The following is a 5,963-nucleotide window of genomic DNA, read 5'->3' on the forward strand; positions in this document are numbered from 1 at the left end:
GACAAGACCAAGGGAGCCAGGGGGACTTGGTGAATTAGGCCAAACAAACCCACCTCCAAGAGTCTTCTCCCAGACTCCGGGCTTGAGGACGAGGACTCCAGGTAATCAGTGAGCTTGCTGAAGAGGGAAGGTTGGGGGCTGGGGGCATGCCAGGCCAGGACCTGCAACAGAAACCGCCGCCCCACCTTTCCTTTCTGTGCCCCACCCCGTCCTGCCTGAAAAGTTCCTTTCCATGAGGGCTTGGTGCTGAGTGTGGCCCCCACAGGGATGTCTGTGTGGTCACAGAGCGCCCGTGGGAGGGCAATTCTGACCCCAAGGTAGGAAGCAGTGATCGGGTAATTCTAGGCACCAAGGCAGATGAGAAGACCAAGGTAGGTGAGCAGCAGAGCAGAGGCCTGGGTGTGAAAGGAGAAAGCCATGAGCGTCTGGTTGGGAGTGGGAGCCCTGCTCTCTGAAGCTTGGCTTTCTCAGGAGCAGCTGGGGGCTGGAGCTTGGGAACACAGGATCATGGGATCCAAGTGACAAGGGTTTGAAAGCAGGTGTAAATAATGCCTGCACTCTATGGTTGTGGCCTACATGGGACATCACAGGGGAAGCACCGAGTAGGTGCTCAATATGTGTTTGTTTCCTCCCTCCTTCCATTCCTCTCCTCTCCACCACTCAACAGCCACAGCCTTCTCAAGAAGTTTGAAGTCTGCATTGAACTCATTAATTTCCAGCTTTTGGCCGGGCGTGGTGGCTCATGACTGTAATTCCAGCACTTTGGGAGGCCAAGGTGGGCGGATCATCTGAGGTCAGGAGTTTGTGACCAGCCTCACCAACATGGTAAAGCCTCGTCTCTACTAAAAATACAAAAATTAGGCAGGCATGGTCGTGGGCACCTGTTATCCCAGCTTCTTGGGAGGCTGAGGCACGAGAATCGCTTGAACTTGGGAGGTGGATGTTGCAGTGAGTGGAGAACATGCCACTGCACTCCAGCCAGGGCAACAGAGTGACACTCCGTCTCAAAAAGAAAAAAAAATTCCAGCTTTCAATTATTGGATCCTCACATAATTCAATGTCTAAAATATTATACTCCTACGTATTGTCCTAAAATTCTACCATGGAAGCTCCAACCATTGCTTTACATGAAACCTCCAATGTAAATGGCAACATCTTATCTGGAAGTAATTGTCTTGTCCCTGGACAGGGGCAATTGTATGAGTGGATGGGGAGCAAATGGGGTGGGGTGGGGTGGGAGGGTAGATGGGGGGAATGAGTGATGTCTTGTTTGTTTGATTTTTGTCTTTTCTTTTTCTCTCTTCTCTCCTCTTCTCTTTCTTCTTCTCTTCCCTTCTCTTCTCTTCTCTTCTCTTCTCTTCTCTTCTCTTCTCTTCTCTTCTCCTCTCCTCTCCTCTCCTCTTCTCTTCTCTTCTCTTCTCTTCTCTTTTTTCTTCTCATGCAGATGGGGCCCATGAGTGAGGAGGACAAGAGAGAAAGGAGAAGTTTGGGTGGAAATCCCAGAGATAGTTCATCATGTGAGAGGAGCTGTGCATGCATTTCATGCCATACTCACACCATGGATGGAGAAAAAATATCAAGCTTCACTTTCTAAGAATGGCCCTGGGGGCACTGCATCTAGTGCCTGTGCATCTGCAGACCTGCCGGATGCCCCCAGGGGAATCATGCCACCCCAAGCAAGAAAGGGCCCAGTTGCCAGGAGCCTGGAGGCAGAGAGCTGAGGAGCCAGCTCCTGACATCAGAATGGAGCTTAAAGGTTGGCTGGGTGTGACTCTTTGCCGTGGACAGCTTCTCTTGGGAAATCTACTTTAATGAATCCAGAGGAGCAATTTGTAATCAGCCCATCAAATGTTCAGCAACACTTAGCTGGAATCTCGTTGCTGGACTCTGTGCCCCGCAGTGGATGACAGTTCTTCATCAGGGTCTGCAGTCCTCTACCCTGGAGCTGCTGCATCCTGGAGCCCCCAGCAGTCAGGTACCAGCTCTCAGAACTGCCTGCATCCCATTGTCCTGAGCTGCTGTCTGCCAGGGCTGCTGGTAACCAGGCCCACAGGGCTGGATATTCCCCCAACAGGGCAACTCCCAGTCCAATTCCAACTGTTACCAGCCCAGAAAGATGTTTCAGGATACCCCTTTCCTCCCCACTTCCCTGCCCTCTGCAGCTCCAGCTGGTGCACCCCATCTTTCTCTCCCCCTCCCTGCTAGGCTGGGCCCTAACAGGAGACCTTTGAAGTGCTTGGGCTTGTTCTATAACCTTGAGTATCCTTGAGCTACTGCCTCACTCCATTCCTCACTTTTCTTCTTCTTAAGGTTTCTAATTGGATTTTGCCAGTGTATTTATTTCAAAACTGGTCATCTTACTGACCTCACTCGTAGTCTCTTATTAGTTTTCCAGTTGATTCTCTTGAGTTTTCTGGATAAACAATAATATCATGTACAAATAATGACGGCAATTTCTCCTTTCCAAATGTTGTGTTTCCTTTTGTCTTTTAATGTACTCTTGCCTTGGCTAAAACTTCCAAAACAACGTAAAATAATTGTGATAATAGCAGGCTTTCTCATCCCACCCTGACTAAAATATGAATGACCCTGGCTAGGTGTTTTATTGCTAAGAATGATGTTGACGGTTGGTTGCAGATAGGTTTTTTTTATTATTATTATGCCAAGGAAATGTTCTTTTGTTTTTATTTTACTAAGGGTTTTCAGCAGAATGGATATTCAGTTCTATCAAATGCGTTTTTGATGTCAGTTAAGATTATCACAAAACTATTTCCTTTCTGGCAATTGACATGATTAATTATAGGGACGGATTTTCTGATATGTAAATGTCATCACTTCTAATGTAGACATCTTTGAATTGGGGAAGAGATCCATTGCCGGGGAGAATCTGTATTGGTTGGATCTGTATTGTGCTGAGTCCCATGGATGTGAACTCGTAACTTTTCCCTCGTCACCCCCTAATCCAGGATGGCCTGTCAGGCAGGAGCACTGTGACGCCTAAGGGCTTGAGCTGGGGCTCTGGAGAGCTGGATGGGGTGTCAGCTTGTCCCAGGGTGATCTTTCTAAAGGCCAGTCCGATCACATGACTCCCTTTAGTGGCTCCCCATTGCCTTCAGCAGGAAACTCGAGCTTCTGTGTGCATTATCCAGGCCTCTTACAACTGGCATCTGTCCACACCCCCCACTTATCACCTCCAGTCTCTCCCCTAGAACCATATAGGACCAGAACTCGTGGAAGGAGGCTCCCCCACGTCTCCTATGCCTCCGGCCCTCTCACTTGGCTGCTCTCCTGCCTGGAATATCCTTTCCACCTTCCTTCCCAGGCAGGGCTTATCAGTCCCTGCTCCTCTGACCCCACAAAGCTCGGTTACCACCTCTTTGCTACTTACCAGGGGGAGGTTAGTTTCTATGTTCACCTCTATCTCTAGAAGCCCCAGGAGGTTGAGGACCTGCCTGATCCACCCCTATCTCATCTCCCAGCCCAGTGTCTGCCCTATCACAAATGTTGCTCAATCAGCCCTAGGTCAAACATTTTGTTCACACTCGTGGACCACCTACTTGACCCACCGCCTGTGACCTGCAGGGTTCGCTGTCCCAGTGGTGGGTGCTGAGGGGCCCCAGTCGCAGGCCTCACAGGTGGCTGCAGCTCCCTGGAGCCTCTTTAGAAAATGCAGTCGGCCTTGTTTCCTCCTCAGAAACAACGACTTAGCACAGCGTCCGGGCTCCAGGGGAGAGTGTTCCCCCCTCAAAAGCTGCTGCCATTGGAGATGCAGGAGAGGAAGCCAAGTGGGCCCAGGAGGGACCAGATGATTCGGGGTAGAAGGGAGGGAGTGAGCAGGAGGGGCTCTGATAGGCTGCATCCCTCGGGGTTTCCTGCACATCCCAGATGCTGGCACCTGCTCTGGGCCTGGGCCTGGCAATAGCTCTGTGTCTGGCTCTCCACCCGGCCTCGGGTTCATCCCCTGATTCCCACAGAGTCTTCTCACCCGACTCTCCATGGGATCATTTTTCAACTCTCTGTGTTCCCGCAACTACTAGGCAGCCAGCTAGAGTCCTCACCTCTTCAGATAAGCTGATACTGGTTAAGCATCCCAAGTCTGAAAATCTGAAACCTGCAATACTCCAGAATTTGAAACTTTTTGAGCGTGGACATGATGCTCAAAGGAAACACTCATCAGAGCATTTCAGATTTGGGATTTGCAGATTTGGGATGCTTAACCAGTAACTATTTGTAAATATTCCAAAATCTGAAAAAAAATCCCCAATCGGAAGCACTTATGATCCTAAGCATTTTGGATAAGGGATGTTCAACCTGTATCAAGTGGAGGGCTGCTTGGCTGCTAAGCGTGGGGTGGGACAGGAGCAGCCCAGACCTGCCCCTTCTTTTTTGCCATCTCTTTCGTCCAAGCAATCCTGAGTTACACAACACATTCCTGGCTACAATATAATAAGAGGTTAGGTGACATGACTTCAAGGGCATCGGAGTTGGGTTGTGGAGTCTGGCAGACCCTGGTTCAAATTCTAGCTCCACCTTTTGCTAACTGTGTGATTTTGGGCAAGTTACTTAGCCTCTCTGAGCCCCAATTTCTTCATCTGTGGAACAGAGTACCTACCTATGGAGCTGTTGTGAGGATTACATGAAATGACTGACTGACTATAAAGCACTTAACACAGTGCCTGGCATGTAGTAGGAGTTCAACGGACATTAGCTGTTTTATAAGTTACAGGTCAGTGCAGGCTGGGCCATAGCTGTTGCTTCATACACCTTTGTCCCCCATGCATGGGTGGAGAAACTGAGGCCCAGAGAGGAGCAGGACATCACATCACTGCATCCCCTTCATCAGCCTGGGCTGACACCTGCTGAGGAGCTCTCTGCTGTAATGGTTTCAATCACAACAAGCCTGACACATGGAGTCTTGGATCTTGGGCTTGCCTTCTGCACAACCTGGCAGCCTCTTATTTAACAAACCTTTACATTGCACTAAATGCCAGGCACAGTTATAAGCCCTTTATATGTATAATAACAATATTATGCATATTAACCTTAATCCTTCTAGCAAACCCATGAGAGAGATACTATCATTATCCCCATTTTACAGATGAGGGAATGGAACAGTTCGAGGGCTTGCCCAAGGTCACACGGCTAGCAAGTGGGAAGACCACTCTTCACCAGCAGGGATGCCATTGACAAGGTTTCCACCCTGAGGTGAACACAGCCTGGGCTCTGCGGTGTGATCATCACAGGGTGATCTGGGGTGTCTGGGGCACCTGAAGCCTGTCTTCTCCCTGCACCTTGATGCTTGGGGGGAGGAGGCATTTTGGAGGGGACTTGGTGGCCTGTGACTGGGCACAGTGGGAGCATCTGCTTTGTCCTATTAATGCCATTCACTAGATGCCACATCTCAGGCCACAGCAGGTATTTCCCTCGAGAGAGGACAGTGAAAACTTGGAACAGAAGAGCTTTTTATTATTCAGTATAACTGCACTATTTAATTTACTATTAATAATAGCTCTTGAGTCAACCTTCTCCTGAAGAGAAGTGAGAACTGAAAGGATGTCCCTCTCTTCTCTCCCCTCCTCCCTCCTTTTCTGCCTCCTTGCTTCGGAATGCTGTGAACTCAGTCACGAATGATTGAGCTGTTTTGGGGGTAGGAGTGGGAGAAATGGAGGCCCAGCTCATGCAGCGAGCCTGGTTACTCCTCCTCCCTGCAGAGCCTTGTTCTGCTGCTCCTCGGGGGTCCCTGGAGGCCACGACCCATCTGCTGTCAGATCCCTTGGGGAAAGAGGATGACCCTGTCCTCCTAGGCTGGGCTGGAGGCTAGAGGCCAGGAGGCTGTTTCAGCTGCAGCAAAGGGAAGGCTGCACTCAGCAATCCTTGTCCTCCTTGTCCTGAAGGCAAGAGTGTGTGTGCTGAAATAAGAAGACGGGGATCCCTTCAGAGACCCACCTTCTGCCCTCTGCATC

General features: G+C 49.9%; 1 long non-coding RNA gene across 2 annotated transcripts; it reads left to right on the forward strand.

Annotated features, from left to right (window-relative positions):
• LOC115835400 lies at window positions 1-1,775 on the forward strand. 2 transcript variants are annotated; one of them, XR_004030362.1, is made up of 3 exons: window positions 1-101; window positions 668-775; window positions 1,445-1,775. It is a non-coding gene; the product is annotated as an uncharacterized LOC115835400 (long non-coding RNA). The 2 variants fall into 2 exon arrangements; XR_004030364.1 differs by lacking the exon at window positions 1-101 and adding an exon at window positions 129-371.
• The last annotated feature ends 4,188 nt before the right edge of the window (window positions 1,776-5,963 follow it).

This window comes from Nomascus leucogenys, chromosome 6 (assembly GCF_006542625.1).
Source record: "Nomascus leucogenys isolate Asia chromosome 6, Asia_NLE_v1, whole genome shotgun sequence".
Lineage (NCBI taxonomy): Eukaryota > Metazoa > Chordata > Mammalia > Primates > Hylobatidae > Nomascus > Nomascus leucogenys.